This window comes from Oncorhynchus kisutch, linkage group LG15 (assembly GCF_002021735.2).
Source record: "Oncorhynchus kisutch isolate 150728-3 linkage group LG15, Okis_V2, whole genome shotgun sequence".
NCBI lineage: Eukaryota > Metazoa > Chordata > Actinopteri > Salmoniformes > Salmonidae > Oncorhynchus > Oncorhynchus kisutch.
This window is the reverse complement of record NC_034188.2, coordinates 62,333,601-62,353,877: the sequence shown is the minus strand read 5'-3', so window position 1 is coordinate 62,353,877 and position 20,277 is coordinate 62,333,601. Positions and strand designations below refer to the sequence as shown.

The 20,277-nt window shown below is 46.3% G+C and overlaps 1 protein-coding gene across 1 annotated transcript in view; it reads left to right on the top strand.

Annotated features, from left to right (window-relative positions):
* LOC109904830 (protocadherin-16) overlaps positions 1–20,277 on the top strand; it is a 184,590-nt gene that overhangs the window by 57,572 nt on the left and 106,741 nt on the right. The window lies entirely within an intron of this gene.

Below are 20,277 nucleotides of genomic sequence, written 5' to 3'. Positions count from 1 at the left end.
TGTGTGTTTAGCATCACTGTGTGTGTGTGTGTGTGTGTTTAGCATCACTGTGTGTGTGTGTGTGTGTTAGCATGACTGTGTGTGTGTGTGTGTGTGTGTGTGTGTGTGTGTTTAGCATGACTGTGTGTGTGTGTGTGTGTTTAGCACTCACTGTGTGTGGTGGTGTGTGTGTGTGTGTGTGTGTGTTGTGTGTGTTGTGTGTTGTGTGTGTTTAGCATCACTGTGTGTGTGTGTGTGTGTGTGTGTGTGTGGTGTTTAGCATCACTGGTGTGTGTGTTAGGCATCACTGTGTGGTGTGTGTGTTAGCATCACTGTGTGTGTGTGTTTAGCATCACTGTGTGTGTGTTTAGCATCACTGTGTGTGTGTGTGTTTAGCATCACTGTGTGTGTGTGTGTGTGTTTAGCATCACTGTGGTGTGTGTGTGTGTTTAGCATCACTGTGTGTGTGTGTGTGTGGTGTGTGTGTTTAGCATCACTGTGTGTGTGTGTGTGTGTGTTTAGCATCACTGTGTGTGTGTGTGTGTTTAGCATCACTGTGTGTGTGTGTGTGTGTGTTTAGCATCACTGTGTGTGTGTGTGTGTGTGTGTGTGTTTAGCATCACTGTGGTGTGTGTGTGTGTTTAGCATCACTGTGTGTGTGTGTGTGTTTAGTATCACTGTGTGTGTGTGTGTGTGTAAGGGAGAGGATGACAGTGAGGAAATTGCAGCTCAAACTCCTCCAACTAATTCCAGCCTTTCAAATCCCATCCAGACTCACTGAAGAAGACAGCAGTTCTTCCTGTCTCAAACCCTATTTCCTACATAATGCACTACTTTTGACCAGGGCACATATGTCTCTGATCAAAAGTAGTGCAGTTTATAGGAAATAGGGTGACATTTGGGACACATTGCATGTTAGTCTATCAACAGGATATGCTTTTCCATTGGTCGGTGTCACAGCAAATGAAGGAAACATTTCCTAGATGTAAATGCCATTCTCCTGATAAAATTATTCAAATGTATTCAGAATCATTCAGGATGTCATTCAGGATGTCCTCCAAATGTGTGTGTGTGTGTGTGCCCTTCTCCAGAATACATAATGTAGTGTCTCAACATTATTGAGACACCGGGCTCTTTTGGTTATAGTTGTCAGGGTAACCACAGGTGATGCTGGGAGGATTTTTCTACAACAGGAGACACCGGTGTTCCTCTCTAGTAGAATGTCCTGGCTGCTATACTATCCTGTTATGTGTCAACCCACGGTTTGGTGAACTCTCAGGCCTTTTGCATGAACTGCATCTCCATCCTAAGTCTTGCCACTTGAAGCTATAACAAGCTTAGTTAGGCGCCAGGAAGGTAGATTAATAAACATTCTCTGTCGATGTTGATGTGATGCAAGGTTCTTTATTCTGAACCAGTCTAGACCCTTTTGACTATTTGAAACGGTTTTGTTTCCAAGCTGTTTGGAGATGCAGAGAGGCTGTGTTTGTTAGTAAAATGTCCTGGCTGCTATACTATCCTGTTATGTTCTCTAGTAGAATGTCCTGGCTGCTATACTATCCTGTTATGTTCTCTAGTAGAATGTCCTGGCTGCTATACTATCCTGTTATGTTCTCTAGTAGAATGTCCTGGCTGCTATACTATCCTGTTATGTTCTCTAGTAGAATGTCCTGGCTGTACTTTAGTCCTGTTATGGTCTCTAGTAGAATGTCCTGGCTGCTATACTATCCTGTTATGTTCTCTAGTAGAATGTCCTGGCTGCTATACTATCCTGTTATGTTCTCTAGTAGAATGTCCTGGCTGCTATACTATCCTGTTATGTTCTCTAGTAGAATGTCCTGGCTGCTATACTATCCTGTTATGTTCTCTAGTAGAATGTCCTGGCTGCTATACTATCCTGTTATGTTCTCTAGTAGAATGTCCTGGCTGCTATACTATCCTGTTATGTTCTCTAGTAGAATGTCCTGGCTGCTATACTATCCTGTTATGTTCTCTAGTAGAATGTCCTGGCTGCTATACTATCCTGTTATGTTCTCTAGTAGAATGTCCTGGCTGCTATACTATCCTGTTATGTTCTCTAGTAGAATGTCCTGGCTGCTATACTATCCTGTTATGTTCTCTAGTAGAATGTCCTGGCTGCTATACTATCCTGTTATGTTCTCTAGTAGAATGTCCTGGCTGCTATACTATCCTGTTATGTTCTCTAGTAGAATGTCCTGGCTGCTATACTATCCTGTTATGTTCTCTAGTAGAATGTCCTGGCTGCTATACTATCCTGTTATGTTCTCTAGTAGAATGTCCTGGCTGCTATACTATCCTGTTATGTTCTCTAGTAGAATGTCCTGGCTGCTATACTATCCTGTTATGTTCTCTAGTAGAATGTCCTGGCTGCTATACTATCCTGTTATGTTCTCTAGTAGAATGTCCTTTGCCACCACCGTGGGACTGTCTGTGGCTGCGTTCCAAATGGCACCTCATTCCCAAAAGTAGTGCACTACATAAGAACTAAAGTCCCATTTGGGACGCAACCAATGTCTGTGGAGGCTGTGGAGGCTGTTGATGTGAGACAGGGTCTTTGTGATGGTAAACTGCTTCCTGAAAGCTGAAAGCTGGGGACCCCATGCTAGACAGCCAACAGATCCACATTGTACGTGGACTGACTCGACATGTGGGATTAGCTGGTTAAATACAGCGACCTTCTAAAGTTAAATGGTGACATTTAGAATACACACCTCCGAATACAGACAAAGCCTTTTCAACTCAACACTCAGTCTTCTTTCTTCTCCCAGAGCATACTTGACAACCTGTGAAGAAAACACAGTCCTGCATGTTGATCAGGAACACTGTGAATACAGAGGGGTTTCTCCAGGGCATCTAGTATCACACTATTCCATAGAGCCATTTGGGATACATCCACTAGCTTCGTTTGGTGAAGGAGTTTATTGAGTTGTTACTGTAAAGGAAAGTTCATGGCCATATGGTGCAGAATGCTTGAGATGCGTTACAGTGTATACAGAGCGCATTCACTCGCTGCCAAGCCAGAGACACACAGAAAGAGAAAGAGAGAGAGAGACCTTGCTGTCTTGGCAGGTGTTGCTGCAAAATAAATACTGCTGAAAAGAAGGGGAATACGAAGGAGAGAGAGGGTTGGGATCCAAACCAGAAACCAAGGCTGTGTTTTATTTCTTCACTTTCCTCTGTCACGCAGAGGCTGAATCACTGCTGAGAGGGATGAAAAAGCAAGACAACATGAGAGAGGGAGAGAGGAAGAGCGAGAGAGAGAGGAAGAGTGAGAGAGAGAGGAAGAGTGAGAGAGAGAGGAAGAGCGAGAGAGAGAGAGAGAGGGAGAGAGGAAGAGTGAGAGAGAGGGAGAGGAAGAGGGAGGAAGAGCGAGAGCGAGGGAGAGGAAGAGGGAGGAAGAGCGAGAGAGAGAGAGAGGGAGAGGAAGAGCGCGAGAGAGAGAGAGGGAGAGAGGAAGAGCAAGAGAGAGAGTGAGGGAGAGAGGAAGAGCGAGAGAGAGAGAGAGAGAGAATGGAATAGAAATAGTCAGGGAAGGGAGCTGGTGTCTGGATGAGGCCGCCCACTAACCTCAACGGCGCCACACTCCCTGGCTCACCCCGGGTCTCCACAGGGAGGGGCCCCACCTCACACACATCTGGCTGCAAATGCTGCTCTCTCTCTGTGTACGGGGGGTCGCAAGAGGGTGCCTCTGGAGACTGCTCTCTCTCCCTGGCTCTGGGGCCACTGGTGACTGCTCTCTCTCCCTGGCTCTGGGGCCACTGGTGACTGCTCTCTCTCCCTGGCTCTGGGGACACTGAAGACTGCTCTTTCTCCCTGGATCTGGGGCACTGGAGACTGATCTCTCTCCCTGGCTCTAGGGCCTCTGGAGACTGCTCTCTCTCCCTGGCTCTGGTGACTGCTCTCTCTCCCTGGCTCTGGAGCCACTGGACACTAGTCGTTACTTAGTTTAGATGTGGTAGGTCCACAAGCTGCAGAGCCAGTTCCATAGCCAGGTACTGTACGTGGCTGTGATGAGGTGTCATCTGTAACTTACTGGAGGGTGAACTAGCTGGACTATTGCTGACTCATAGTCTAAGTCCCAAATAGCACCCTATGCCCTACTGACACAGTAGAATAACTTCCAACCTGGCGAGGCAGCACTGCTGAGGACTGGAGGGGGTCTTACATAAATCACAGTAGCGATGGGCCAATGGAACAGATACACACCAGGTGGGACACCACTGAGCTCAGAGACATGTATATACACACACACCTGACGGGACACCACTGAGCTCAGAGACATATATATAAACACACACCAGGCGGGACACCACTGAGCTCAGAGACATATATACACACACACACCTGGCAGGACACCACTGAGCTCAGTGACATATATATATATATATATATATATATATATATATATATATACACACACACACACCAGGCGGGACACCACTGAGCTCAGAGACATGTATATACACACACACCTGACGGGACACCACTGAGCTCAGAGACATATATATAAACACACACCAGGCGGGACACCACTGAGCTCAGAGACATATATACACACACACACCTGGCAGGACACCACTGAGCTCAGTGACATATATATATATATATATATATATATATATATATATATATATATATATATATACACACACACACACCAGGCGGGACACCACTGAGCTCAGAGACATGTATATACACACACACCTGACGGGACACCACTGAGCTCAGAGACATATATACACACACACACACTTGGCAGGACACCACTGAGCTCAGAGACACACATATACACACACACCTGGCAGGACACCACTGAGCTCAGAGATGCATTCCTTTATAACACTGTCACTTCCTGTTTCAGTTCCTTGTAGGACTCCCACTGAGAGAGCAGAGTATGGACACATCACCTCTTCTGTGTCCCAAATGGCACCCTATTCCCTTTACAGTGCACCGGGCTCTGGGCAAAAGAAAATGAATAGGTTGCCATTTGGGATGCAGCACTCATCTCACAGAGGTCAGAGAGCAATGCACCTGACCACTAAAACAGACTAATGTACCCCATTATAATAACTACATAAAACATGGCATCCATTTAATAATTATTTTACGCCATACCAACAGTACTTATTGACCTTGTAAGTACTGTAAGTATGACAATCATACTATACAGCTGACATAGCCATGGTTTGAGATGAAAATCTGCTGCATACTGTATGAACCCAGCAGAGAGACTGTTAGGAAGTCAGCCTTGTAGATGTTGAAAGACAGGAGGAGGGGAGAAGAGACGAACAGTGGGATGAGAGGAACAAACAGACAGATGAAGATGAAGAGAGGAAAAGGCAGACCCCAACATGCTTCTTCATCTGGAGTGCATTTCAAGGAAAAATGATTTTAAGTGGATTAAGGAGACTGTACACAGAAATCCTTTTTTTTTCATTCCTTAGCTCCAAAAAATCTGGATCGCATTAGTTTTTTTATGGACACTATTTCATTTCTCTGCATTTGTCAACTTTCTGTTGGAGCTACGGGTGTATGGTGTACTGTATGAATACAGTCAGAGATGGGGGTTGGAGATGATGTTTTATTTCCCCCTGAAAAATGAGGCAAGCACATGATGTATAATTAGATGGTGAAGAAACGGGACATATATTTTGCTAAACCACAGGGAATTTGCTGAAGAGTCTCAGTGAACAGTTCTTCTGGGTTAAAGCTTTGTAAACAGAGCTTACTCTTTGTAACCAAATGTCTGCCAGCTCAGAGACTTACTTCTGGAATCTTTATGAATGCACTTTCAAATATGCTCTAGTAACATTGGCCTCTTTTCTGTAAAAAAGAAAGGACATGTTCAAGTTGTGAAAGTGAAACAACTTCTAGGACATATTGGTTATGTCCCAAACAGCACCCCTTTCCCTATATAGTGCCCTATTGGCCCTGGTAAATATAGTGCACTATAAAGGGAAAGGGGTGCCATTTGGGATGTACAGATTGTAACCCAGGGAAGTCATATTCCCAGCTCCCCCATTCCCAAAGCCCAGTTCCTCCATTTCATTCATTAAAAACTCCTCACCTTCCCTACCTCCACTGGCCACCACCTCCAATGTGGCTGGATAACGTTTTCTCTTGTTGATGTTGCATTTACGCTCAAACTTAACCAGCCTCTAAAGAGCATTTCTCTCTGCTGTCTGTCTCTTAATGGCTGTAACTGTTAACTGTTCAACCACATAATGCCTCTTTTTGGGCGACTAGGAAAAGGAGGCTCTTTGTCTCAGCTACCGTTCTCACTAAATGTGTTTCTGCATCCCAATTGGCACCCTGTTCCCTTTATAGCGCACTACTTTCAACCAAGTAACAGGGTGCCATTTGGGATGCATCCACTGTGTCATGACGGCTCAGCTCATGGCTCACGGCTCAGCTCACGGCTCACGGCTCACGGCTCAGCTCACAGCTCAGCTCACGGCTCAGCTCACGGCTCACGGCTCAGCTCACGGCTCATGGCTCAGCTCACGGCTCAGCTCACGGCTCAGCTCACGGCTCACGGCTCGGCTCACGGCTCGGCTCACGGCTCGGCTCACGGCTCAGCTCACGGCTCAGCTCACGGCTCAGCTCACGGCTCAGCCCACGGCTCAGCTCACGGCTCACGGCTCAGCTCACGGCTCACGGCTCAGCTCACGGCTCATGGCTCAGCTCACGGCTCAGCTCACGGCTCACGGCTCAGCTCACGGCTCAGCTCACGGCTCACAGCTCAGTCACGGCTCAGCTCACGGCTCAGCTCACGGCTCAGCCCACGGCTCAGCCCACGGCTCAGCTCATGGCTGGAACATTAAGAGTGATTGAGATAAATCATGAGATCATGTGACATTATTGTTCTTCATTTGGAGTGGTCCCTGATATCACTACTGCACTCAACTCCACTCCTCTCCATGGTGAGTAGAGAGTAGCAGCTCCATCCCATCTCAGCTCACGGCTCACGGCTCACGGCTCAGCTCACGGCTCACGGCTCAGCTCACAGCAAAGCTCACGGCTCAGCTCACGGCTCAGCTCACGGCTCACGGCTCAGCTCACGGCTCAGCTCACGGCTCAGCCCACGGCTCAGCTCACGGCTCAGCTCACGGCTCACGGCTCAGCTCACGGCTCAGCCCACGGCTCAGCTCATGGCTGGAACATTAAGAGTGATTGAGATAAATCATGAGATCATGTGACATTATTGTTCTTCATTTGGAGTGGTCCTTGATATCACTACTGCACTCAACTCCACTCCTCTCCATGGTGAGTAGAGAGTAGCAGCTCCATCCCAACTCCCCCTGCAGCCAGCACTCTAACACCCCTCATATGGTAACAATCTCCCTAGCTGCTTCAGCCACCCAAAACCCATCCATCAAGCACACACACATTCACCCATTCACGCACACACATACACACACACACACACACATCGGCAACTGTCATGTGTTGGCGTCAGTAAAATGTAAAGTGTAAACCCTGAGAGAGAATAAATGTTCTAGAAAATCAGAAAGGAATCCGTTGTAAACACTGTACATCTATTTTGAGATGAACGCAGCTGAGCTTTTACATGAAACACCTTTTGTCCTGTTGGGGAAACCGTTGGCTATTAGTGCACTACTTTTGACTAGGGCCCATAGGGTGCACTATATATTGAACAGGGTGCCATTTGGGACACAACTGATATCTGCTCATTACTCCTATAATAACAGTGGAATTAGGGCTAAATGAGTTGATCTAATTCATACACACAACATTGGTTCTGATTGCTCTGCCTTTCATGTCCAACCAGACTGTCACCGCACTGTGTTTGGTTTAGGAGGAGAGAAAACGAGCACCAGATTGTTGAAGGCCCAATGCAAACAGTGTCCTAGGTGCTGTAGTGTGTATGCATGCATTGGGAATGATTGTTGCCAGATTAGAGAACATGTATGTTTGACTTCAAAGGACTAGACTGAATGTCTATGTGTGGATGCTTCTCAAAATCATCACTCATTGTAACCATATTTACCGATGAATGCATTGTGAATGATTGTTGCCAGATCAGAGACTTTGTATGTATTGCTTTGGAGGGAATGTTTTTTCCCCAAAATCATCAGACATTGCAATCATATTTACCCCATGCATGCTAGCTCACTGATTCCATACTTTCTGACTCCTACAGACGTGTATTGATGACTGTAATAACACAGGTTGAAGAGAGGATAAGACGGCCCTCAGCTATCTACCAGACATAAAACAAATCATATCAGCTCATCTTAGAGGACTTAAGAACACAGATAGAAAGTAAGACTAGCAGTCTGTCTGAACTACAGATGAAAAGAAAGCTCTGAGCACTCTATCGTCCGGTCTCGCATTCACACAAACACACACACACACACACACACACACACACACACACACACACACACACACACACACACACACACACACACACACACACACACACACACACTGCTGTCCTGTCCTGAACACACACACACACACACACACACACACACACACACTGCTGTCCTGTCCTGAGCCCTGCGCCCGGAGTGGTCCCATCAGAAAGTTGGAGGTCAAAGGTCAGGGTAGGGCAGGCCCAGAGGATTATGGGATGCTTAATGTCTCAAAGCCCTGGTTATGTTCGAAATGACACCTTATTCCCTATGTAGTGCACTACTTCTGACCAGGACCCATAGGGAATAGGGTGCCATTTTGATATGCAGCCTGAGAGCCCTGCCTGGCTGCTGGCCGGTCTGACAGTCACCAGGAAATGAAGAGTGTCTATATTAAGCCAGTTATAACGAGTCAGACAAAGACAGCAGGCGAGAGCAGAGCAGGCCAGGGAGGCTTTCACTCCCTCACTCCCTGTGTCAACAGGCCAGACAGGAGATGGAGAGACAGACATAGAAAGAGGGGGAGAGAGGGAGAACAAAATGAAAGAGATAGGACAGAGAGAGAGAGAATGTGGGAGGACAGAGAGAAAGTGAGAAGGGGTGAAAGAGAGAGAGAGAGAGAGATTGTGGGTGGACAGTAAGAGAGGGAGGACAATTTCTCAGCTGTTGAAACATGAGTGGTCTGTCAGTTTTTTTCTGCTCACTGAATATCACCAGTGGAAGTGAGAGTGTGAGCTCTGAGGGGTTAGACTGAGCTGTGACAGACAATATGAGACTACACCAACATGAACCACACCAGCTCTGGAATCTTCTGTCCTCCTAGTGATCCTTGTCCCTCTCCCTCTCTATAGTCAGTAAAAAAAAGTAATGGCACGCCACATTGCTTAAATTCTATTGTGTTGTTAATTAATGTATTATCTAATTTTATGAAACATTTCTGTTAATGTTTTTAAATTTATATCTGACTTGAGAGCAAGAGGGAGAGAGAAGGTGAGGGAGAAAGTGAGCATTATTAGTTTCCGTTCTGTAATACCAGGACTGAGTGGCTGGAGCAGGGTTAAGTCTCTCTGGAGTAGTCCCGCACAACTCAGCTGCTCCTCTGCCTCTCTCTCAGCGACGGTGTGTGTGTGCTTCAGTGTAGTTTTGATAGGGTGTTACAGGATGTTTCTGTGCTACGTCCAAAATGGCACCCTATAACCGACATACGTTTGACCAGGGCTCGCAGACTGTGTGTCAGGCTGGTTATGTTATGGTTCTATGGCTGGAGGTGCTGAGTGTTCCATTAGTATCAACACCAAACAGTTATAGCAGCCCAGCAGCAATGGCACATTATCCAACTCCGCACACACACACACACGTGCATGGACCTACACACTGATGCACACTTCAGGCTGTATCCTGCCAATCAAATATCTGCATGTGACTGATTAACAGAAAATCATTTAGCAACTCAAAATAATGAGTTTGAGTGAGACACTACTACAAAGCTGTGTAGTATCTAAGTATGTGACTGTACTCTGATACAGAAGCATCGGGCCTCTCAGTGAGCACGTTAAGACCCTGTCCCTCTTTCTCCAGTCAAAGCCCAGAGGAACGTTTGTCTGTGTACCACGGTGTGTAAGTTCACAGCTAATGGGAAAACACTGTCAGTATAAATGAGACCTTTAAACCGTTGCTTTACCTCCTGTTTCAACAAGGCTTCTCTATTTCCACTCAACTCTACCTCGTTAACAGACTTCTGGTAGTTTCTGCCCTCTGCTCTGTTTCTGCTTCTTCTGTCTCCATGTCAGAGTGAAAACCTCTCCTGTCTTCTGTTGTTTTGGCTTCAGTCACATCTTCTCCATGTCCCCGTGGTGTGTCTCTAAATGTGTGCCTGCATGTGTGAGAGTGTGTTTGTCTGTGTGTGTGTGTGTGTGTGTTTGTGTCTGGTCTCCTCCACTTCCCTACATCCCTGTCTGGCAGTCCTCAGGTTGTTTGTGAAACAGAAGGAGACCTGGAGTCCTGCGGGACGAAACAGAAGATGAAGGCTGAACCTCCCCCCTCACCTCCCTGGCCCCAGTGGTCCCTTATGGCCCCTAAAACACTGGGCTTCTTCTTCTAGAGTGTGAGTGTGTGTGCATGCATGGGTATGTGCATGTGCGTGTGTGTGTTTGCATGTGTGACCATGTTTGAGTGTGTGTGTGTGTGTGTGTGTGTGTGTGTGTGTGTGTGTGTGTGTGTGTGTGTGTGTGTGTGTGTGTGTGTGTGTGTGTGTGTGTGTGTGTGTGTGTGTGTGTGTGTCTGGGAGGTAGATGTCACACTGAGTTAGTCCAGCAGACTGCCTGGGTCCGGCTAGACCGGAGAACAATATTTTTCTTAGATTGTCCCTGAGTGGTGGTAGCCTGTGGAAGGGCTTGCTGGTCTAGCTCCTTTACAGTACCCCTCTCTTTCCCTCTCTACCTCCCTCCATCCCTCCCTCCCTCCACCTCTCATCCCTCTCTCCACCTCCCTATCCCTCTCTCCTGATCTTTCTTTTATTCACATGTTTCTAAAACTTCAGCACCACCAGTGCTCAATGAATACTGCCTCTTTTTCCTCAGACTGCTCCTACTATACCATGCCTACTGTTATCCTGTATCTACAGGATGCACCAGTCTGACTGTCAGTGTTCCCAGTGCAGCTAGAGGGTTAGCTGTGTGCTACTGTCAGTGTACCAGGTCTTATCTTCAGGTCTGTGACTTCTGCACCACCAATAGTGGTAATAGATTTCAGTTGTGTTTCAGGGCTCTCACTTTACCTTCTATTTGAGTTTTCCTCTCTGTCCTGAAGCTGTTGTGCCTTTTAAACTTGTTAGAGGAGAACTGAGGCAGCTATACTATTCTGGAATACATTAAGAATCCAACAATCCAACAATAAACCAAATGTTTTCTTGGAAGGAGAGTGAGACAGTGTTTCAGTTGAGTGACATTTTTCTTGTCTAAATTGTTCTCGACAGATATATCTGGGATGTCCCACATCTACTTCCAAGGCTGGGAATACCATAGCATGTAGAATCAAAGAACGCTGGCTAGAATGAAGAGAGAGAGAACTTGTGAAGCCAGTGAATTCCATAGCATGTGAAATGAAAGAACGAGAGATTCAGCCCCCCACCTTCCTACCCCCTTGCACACCCACCCTCCCACCCCTCCACCTCTCGTCCCTCAAACCTAGACAACCATGCTATGAAATCCAATAACTCCCTTGCATGGTACATCACAAAATATTTTCCTTGGGCCCATGTATGAGCAGTGAAAAAGCTGTGAATGGTGTGGTGTGATATGATGTGGGTTGTAGCCTGCTGAGAGGGTGGGTGGTAGGCTGGGTGGGCTCTCTAGGCATGCAGCTGTCTGGTGGTGGTCTCTCTCTCTCTCTCCTCTCTCCTCTCTCTTCTCTCTTCTCTCTCTCCTCTCTCTTCTCTCTCTCCTCTCTCTCCTCTCTCTCTTCTCTCTCTCTCTCTCTCTCTCTCTCTCTCTCTCTCTCTTCTCTCTCTTCTTTCTCTCTCTCTTTCTCTCTTTCTCTCTTTCTCTCTCTCTTCTCTCTCTGTCTCCCTCTCTTTGCCCATCTGCCTTTAGACTCGGTCCAGGTGGGAGTATCTGTGAACTCGACACTATGTGGGGTGCTGGGGGATCGAGGGGAGAGGGACACACTTCGGGTGCCAGCTTTAGCAGGCATTCCATCAACACCAGCATGTCTGCTGTCAACTGGACTAATCTGCAGCCAACAGTTGTAAAAACAGGGTGTTATTTTTCCCCTGGATCACTAGTGGGGTGGGCTGGTGGGATACTGGAGAGGAGGTGGGGGGGGGGGGGGCTGAGGGGGAGACGGGGAAGTCATGGGGTATAATCCCCCAGTTGTTCCCCTGATTGAAAAGCAAATACATCTTTCATCGCTGCTGTCATAAAATCTACCGCTTCTCAAAGCCCTATAATTAACAGTTCTATAAATAACAGTACCTCTGCCTACCAAATGGAACCCCATTCACTACATAATGCAAAGTAGTGCACTGTATAGGGAATGGGGTGCAATTTGGGATGCAGGCTAGGCCTACTGCTGATATTGATTATTGATATGACTTAATATAAATATATTAATAATGTCTACATTATTAATGTGAGTTTCAATGCTACTGCTGCTACTACTGCTATGAATGGTACATTAGCAGGAGTGATAACAGTAGTATGTGTAGTAGATGTGGGGAAGATACTAATAAACATACTGCATATTTTATGTCCTGGAAGACACCGGCAGACAGACAGGAGGGTGTGAGGTTTAGGATGTGATGATATTTAAGATGTGATGAGGTTAGGATGTGATGAGGTTAGGATGTGATTATGTTGAGGATGTGATTATGTTGAGGATGTGATGAGGTTAGGATGTGATTATGTTGAGGATGTGATTATGTTGAGGATGTGATTATGTTGAGGATGTGATTATGTTGAGGATGTGATTATGTTGACGATGTGATTATGTTGACGATGTGATTATGTTGAGGATGTGATTATGTTGAGGATGTGATTATGTTGAGGATGTGATTATGTTGAGGATGTGATTATGTTGACGATGTGATTATGTTGACGATGTGATTATGTTGACGATGTGATTATGTTTAAAATGTGATTATGTTGAGATGTTTAGCATTTGGTGACAGAGCAGCTTTAAAGGCTCCTGTTATCTAGTTATTGATCACCGTGACAGGTGGACAGGGCCTGTGCTTAGGGGCTACACTCTTAGAAAAAAAGGTGCTATCTATATATATAATATATATACGGTCCCAAAAGGGTTCTTTGGCTGTCCCCATAGGATAACCCTTTGAAGAACTCTTTTTGGATCCAGGTAGAACCATGTGGAGTTCCATGTAGAACCCTTTCAACAGATGGTTTTACCTGAAACCCAAAATAGTTGTACCTAGAACCAAAAAGGGTTCTTTGGCTGTCCCCATAGGATAACCCTTTTTGGTTCTAGGTAAAACTATTTTGGGTTTCAGGTAAAACCATCTGTTGAAAGGGTTTTGGAACTTTTCTTTCTAAGAGTGTAGGGGTCAAGCGTTAGAGGTCAAGTGCTGGCCAGATGTAGGCCCATTGACTCTATTACTCCTTCGGCACACCCCTAAATCAGAAGACCATCCACTAGAGTTATCCAGTCCAGACGTGTAGGGACAGACAGTCTCTAGTGCTGTCTCTATATATCTCCGTCCACAATGAAACCCAATTAGCTCAATTTCATGGTAGAGCATTCTGGCCTTTGTGAGTTTGTAAGATATATATGAGCATAAATACAAATGATTCAACCCAGACCAAGCCAAGCTGTACGTGAACTGTAGTGGTTAATAATACATTTTAGAGTAGAAACGCTAAGATGGCAGTTTTCCCCCTCTTTTCCTCTCCTGCATTTTCTCTCTCTCTCTCACCCCATTCTATCTTCCCCCCTCTGTCTCTCTCTTACTCTCCTTACCTCCATCTCTTTGACAGACATGGGCTGTTTTTGCCATTAATCACCCAGGACTCAGCATGGCGGAGCTGGAGGGTTGGAGGCTGGAGAGGGGTTTGGGCAAATCAAATCAAATCTTACTGGTCGCATACACATATTTAGCAGATGTTATTGCAGGAGTAGCGAAATGCCTGTGTTCCTAGCTCCAACAGTGCAGTAGTATCTAACAATACACAACAATACACACATCTAAAAGTAAAATAAATATTAGGATGATCAATGTCAGAGTCCGGAATATAAATATAGATGTATATGATGGGATGTATAGACATTATGGACAGTATATGGATAGAATATGTAGTATATCTGTAGAATACGTAGGGTAGAATGCTATATTTACAGCAATAGTTAAATAGAATAGGCCTTGACTAGAATACAGTATATGCATATGAAATGGGTAAAACAGCCAACCTTATTAAAGTGACCAGTGTTCCATGTCTATGTACATGGGCCACCAGCCCCTAAGGTGCAGGGTTTGAGTAACCAGGAGGTCGCCGACTAGTGACTGTGTCTAAAGTTCAGGGCGTGGCACTGGGTGGAGGCCGGCTAGTGGTGACTATTTAACAGTCTGATGGCCTTGAGATCGAAGCTGTTTTTCAGTCTCTCGATCCCCGCTTTCATGCACCTGTACTGACCTCGCCTTCTGGATGGTAGCAGGATGAACAGGTCTGGGCTGAGGTCCTTGATGATCTTCTTGGCCTTCCTGTGACACCGGGTACTGTAGATGTCCTGGAGAGCAGGAAGTGTGCCCCTGGTGATGCGTTGGGCTGACCACACCACCCTCTAGGGAGCGCTGCGGTTGTGGACGGTGCAGTTATCGTGCCAGGCGGTAATACAGTCTGACAGGATCCTCTTAATGGTGCATATGTAGACGTCTGTGAGGGTCTTAGTGGTCAAGCTGAATTTCTGCGGTGGGGGTCAGACGGGGGTGGTGGGGGCTGAGGGGCTTTGGGTCTTATTCTATTTCTCAAAGCACAGACATCTGTGACAATTCATGCAACTAAAAGGTGAAAATCGTGTGAATAAATGTTGTAAGGCTTTGGATGGAGCTAAGATGCTGAGACGACAGAGGTAGACACGGATGGAGGTGGAGATGGAGAGAGAGCCTGCCGAGATAGAGAAGAGGAAGACAGGGTGGAGAATGAATCAAGGGACCCTGGGGGAACAGATGACTTCACCAGAGAAAGAGAGGGGAGATGGAGGTTAAGGGAGAAAAGGGGGGATGGATTGAAGTTAGGAAGAAAAGAGGGGAAAGATTGAGGTTAGGAAGAAAAGATGGGATAGATTGAGGTTAGGGAGCCTGTGCTGTGCAGGAGACAGTCTGAATAAAGCAATAGGCTCTTTGAAAGATGTTCTTTCCAGCACTACTATACAAGCAATCTGTGAATGCAATGACTCATAGGGTGTCATCTGCAGTCATCATCCAGAGGTGACAGATAAGGTTAGAAAGTTCATGTGAAACGATTTTAGGACCATGTGACTTTGCCTAACTCTACAGGTATGTATTCATAAAGCGCCTCAGAGTAGGAGTACGAACTAGGATCAGGTCCCCGTGTCCATGTAATCATATTAATCATTATTTAAAAGGCAAAATTTATCCTAGATCATAACTCCTACTGTGATGTGCTTCATGAATACGGGCCCAGTGACAATACCAGTCATGTCAGCCATTCTAGGTTCAGATAGTTGTTCGACACAGATAGTTGTTCCCTCCCGCTTGCCTCCAGTCCCCTACCATTCTCCTGTCCCCCCCCTTCCCTCCAGTCCCCTACCATTCTCCTGTCCCCCCTTCCCTCCAGTCCCCTACCATTCTCCTGTCCCTCCCCCTTCCCTCCAGTTCCCTACCATTCTCCTATCCCTCCCCCTTCCCTCCAGTCCCCTACCATTCTCCTGTCCCTCCCCCTTCGCTCCAGTCCCCTACCATTCTCCTGTCCCTCCCCCTTCGCTCCAGTCCCCTACCATTCTCCTGTCCCCCCCTTCCCTCCAGTCCCCTACCATTCTCCTATCCCTCCCCCTTCCCTCCAGTCCCCTACCATTCTCCTGTCCCTCCCCCTTCCCTCCAGTCCCCTACCATTCTCCTATCCCTCCCCCTTCCCTCCAGTCCCCTACCATTCTCCTGTCCCTCCCCCTTCGCTCCAGTCCCCTACCATTCTCCTGTCCCTCCCCCTTCGCTCCAGTCCCCTACCATTCTCCTGTCCCCCCCTTCCCTCCAGTCCCCTACCATTCTCCTATCCCTCCCCCTTCCCTCCAGTCCCCTACCATTCTCCTGTCCCTCCCCCTTCCCTCCAGTCCCCTACCATTCTCCTATCCCTCCCCCTTCCCTCCAGTCCCCTACCATTCTCCTGTCCCTCCCCTTCCCTCCAGTCCCCTATCATTCTCCTGTCCCTCCCCCTTCTCTCTGGCTCTTCAGCCCACAATCTAGCCCTGCCTTCCAGATCTCATTGTTGTGTCTGTGTCGGAGACCCCAGGCCCACCTAACCCTAAACAGCCTTGCCATGCTATTGGGTTAGCTTTTGAGCACCACATTGATCACATTAATGAAAATGACCATCTAGAGAGGAAGGAGGAAAGGGAAGCCATTGTCCCAAATGGCACCCTGTTTCCTATGTAAAGACTACATTTGACTAGAGCCCATTGGACCCTGGTCAAAAATAGTGCACTATATAGAGAATAGAGTCCCATTTGAGACATCTAAAGTGTTAACTAACAGAATTTCAACTAACCACGCCAGCCGTTGCTAATATGTTGGCTGGAGCCACTATGTTAGTAGTAGTATTGGCAGTGGGACTGCTGGAGTGTTCTGTCTGGGTTATAGTAATGCTCCATTCTCACAACACTGTCTGACCGTCTAATTCATAAAATAGGGAAATGGTCGTTGAATTATATGGCTGAATACAAAAGGGATTTGTGGCAGTGGAGTACTACTATACAGTGTGTTTAGACTAGCAGACCGTTAGCAGCAGCAGCAAGCAAGGCAATGCTGTGTCCCAAATTACACCCTATTCTTTACATAGTGCACTACTTTTGACCAAAACCCCATGGGTTACATCGTCGTCACTCTGGCTAAACTGTTTCCAGCGGTTGTCCTCCATTTCCAGTTTGCCAGCCAGAGCCTGTCTCACACCTGCAGATTATGGCAGAGTTCCAGACTCATAGGGACTGGAACAATCAGAACAACAGAACAACAGTAGTTAGAGAAGTAACCACGGTCCCTCTCCCCTCGACGTGTGAGTCTCTCTCTCTCTCTCTCTCTCTCTCTCTCTCTCTCTCTCTCTCTCTCTCTCTCTCCCTGTCTCCCTCTCTCTCTCTCTCTCCCTGTCTCCCTCTCTCTCTCTCTCTCTCCCTGTCTCCCTCTCTCTCTCTCTCTCCCTGTCTCCCTCTCTCTCTCTCTCTCTCTCTCTCTCTCTCTCTCTTTCCCCATCTCCCTCTCTCTCTCTCTCTCTCTCTCTCTCCGTCTCCCTCTCCCTGTCTCTCTCCCTCTCCCTGTCTCTCTCTCTCTCTCTCTCCCTGACTCTTTCTCTTTTTCTCTCTCTCTCTCTGTCTCTCTGTCTCTGTCTTCCATTACCGTGGCTGGATATGTAAACATTTTATATAATAGCTAGCCTGTTGGAGTGTGTATTAGGACACAGTATCTGTCTGTCTACAAGTTAACGATACAAAGACTGCCATTGTGTCCAGCACATCTTCATCATCAGCGCTGTGGCTGAATGGCTGGGTGACCCTGGGGGTGTTAGAGGCTCCTCTGTCAGGAGGTGTTAGAGGTGATTAAACCACTAGTCTGAGGAAAGAGACTGGCAGGTGGGCTATAGCAGTCAGTATGGGGGAGAGGAGTCCCTATGGACCATGGAACTAGATCTCCTACTGTGTGTGTGTGGTGGTGGGGGGTGTGGTGATGTTTTTACAGATTGCTTGTGACAATAAAAAAATATTGTATATTGAGAAATAGTGTGGCGGTGCTTTCACTAGAGTGAAAGCAGGAAGCATAGGAACTGAGAAGTGGTCTGTGGTCCCCACCTGCGGAACCACTCCTTTATTGTGGGTGTCTTGCTAATTGCCTATAATTTCCACCTGTTGTCTATTCCATTTGCACAACAGCATGTGAAATTGATTGTTAATCAGTGTTGCTTCCTAAGTGGACAGTTTGATTTCACAGAAGTGTGATTGACTTGGAGTTACATTGTGTTGTTTAAGTGTTCCCTTTATTTTTTTGAGCAGTGTAGTTTCCAGCTAGCTACGTTCAGGACAGCTACTAGTTTCCAGCTAGCTACCTTCAGGACAGGTAATAGTTCCCAGCTAGCTACCTTCAGGACAGGTAATAGTTTCCAGCTAGCTACCTTCAGGACAGGTAATAGTTCCCAGCTAGCTACCTTCAGGACAGGTAATAGTTTCCAGCTAGCTACCTTCAGGACAGATAATAGTTCCCAGCTAGCTACCTTCAGGACAGGTAATAGTTTCCAGCTAGCTACCTTCAGGACAGGTAATAGTTTCCAGCTAGCTACCTTCAGGACAGGTAATAGTTCCCAGCTAGCTACCTTCAGGACAGGTAATAGTTTCCAGCTAGCTACGTCCAGGACAGGTAATAGTTCCCAGCTAGCTACCTTCAGGACAGGTAATAGTTTCCAGCTAGCTACCTTCAGGACAGGTAATAGTTTCCAGCTAGCTACGTTCAGGACAGGTAATAGTTTCCAGCTAGCTACGTTCAGGACAGAGGAGGTCAGAATAATCTGGTCACATTGTTTCTGCCACCTGCATAGCCCATTAGCCCTGCAGCTGTCAATCTGAGCAGGAGATTGTGTGTTCAAACAGCTGCCAATGACAAATTGACAATGCTTTCCTGTATTGTAGCCTAGTGGTTAGAGTGTTGGGCCAGTAACCAAAAGGTTGCTAGATCGAATCTGTCGTTCTGCCCCTGAACAAGGCAGTTAACCTACTATTCCCACATTTCAGTTGAATGTATTCAGTTGTGCAACTGACCAGGTATCCCCTTTTCCCCTTTTAAGGCAATTCAATGCTTCTCATGTTCTCTCTCTCTCTCTCTCTCTCTCTCTCTCTCTCTCTCTCTCTCTCTCTCATTCATACATGTGCATACATGCTTTCTATTACAATAGAGCATTGCGTGGGCCTCAACATAATCACCAAAGCGAAGGCTTTGCAAGATAAGGGACACGCCAAATAAAATGCAATCAGTGTGAGTGAATGTGTGGTCGTAAATTTGTGGTTCAGAATGTCCCTCTTTGAGGTTCTTAAGTCTTCATTGAATTTGGGCAAAGCATGAAATTCACTTCATTTTCTTTAGTTGATTAGAAAGAAGTTGTTGTGTGTGTGTGCATGGTGGCATGTGTGTGTGTGTGCGTGTGCTAAGCATTTCAGCAGTTTTTCCTACAGTCTCCCCTAGGCACACACACACGTCCATGAACCTGCTCTCTGGAGTTATCGATACATCTAGAAAAGTGTTATCAATACATCTGGAACACTGGAACATGCCCTAAGAACAAGCAGCACTCTGATGCAACCACTTTAATGGTCATTTGATCATGTGCTGTATTGCTTCTTGTCGAGAGCAGCGTACATTCTGTTCAGGGTTGTGTTACACATTTCTCGTTGCCCAAGTGCACCTCTGGAACACAGTCAGAGAGTGAATACCATGGAGAGTTGAAGAGAAATAAGACAGAGAGAGAGAGTTGAGGAGAAATAAGACCGAAAGAGAGAGCGAGTTGAGGAGAAATAAGACCGAAAGAGAGAGAGAGAGTTGAGGAGAAATAAGACAGAAAGAGAGAGAGAGAGAGTTGAGGAGAAATAAGACAGAAAGAGAGAGAGAGTTGAGGAGAAATAAGACAGAAAGAGAGAGAGAGTTGAGGAGAAATAAGACAGAAAGAGAGAGAGAGTTAAGCAGAGTTATTGTATTCCAGTATAACAACACCAGCTGGGTTGTTAGAAACAGATCACAGTAGGATGTTTGAGTGTAAGTCCATGCTATTTCCCGGATTTTAGAAATTGGTGCTTTTTACACTTTAACATTTTTAAAACGAACATTGTGTGGTGTCTAAATCCCAGATATAGTGTCTAAATCCCAGATGTAGTGTCTAAATCACAAATGGCACCCTATTCCCTACATAGTGCACTATATCTGACCAGAACTCTGGTCATTCTATAAGTCGTTTATTTAAAAAAAACATGTTTTAAACCTTTATTTAACTAGGCAAAGTCAGTTAAGAACTAATTGTTATTTACAATGACGGCCTACCAAAAGGCAAAATGCCTCCTGGGGGACGGGGGCTGGGATTAAAAATACCAAAATAAATCAAATATAGATATAGGACAAAACACATTATGACAAGAGATACAACACAACACTATAGGGAATAGCGTGCCATTTGGGATGCAACCAGTG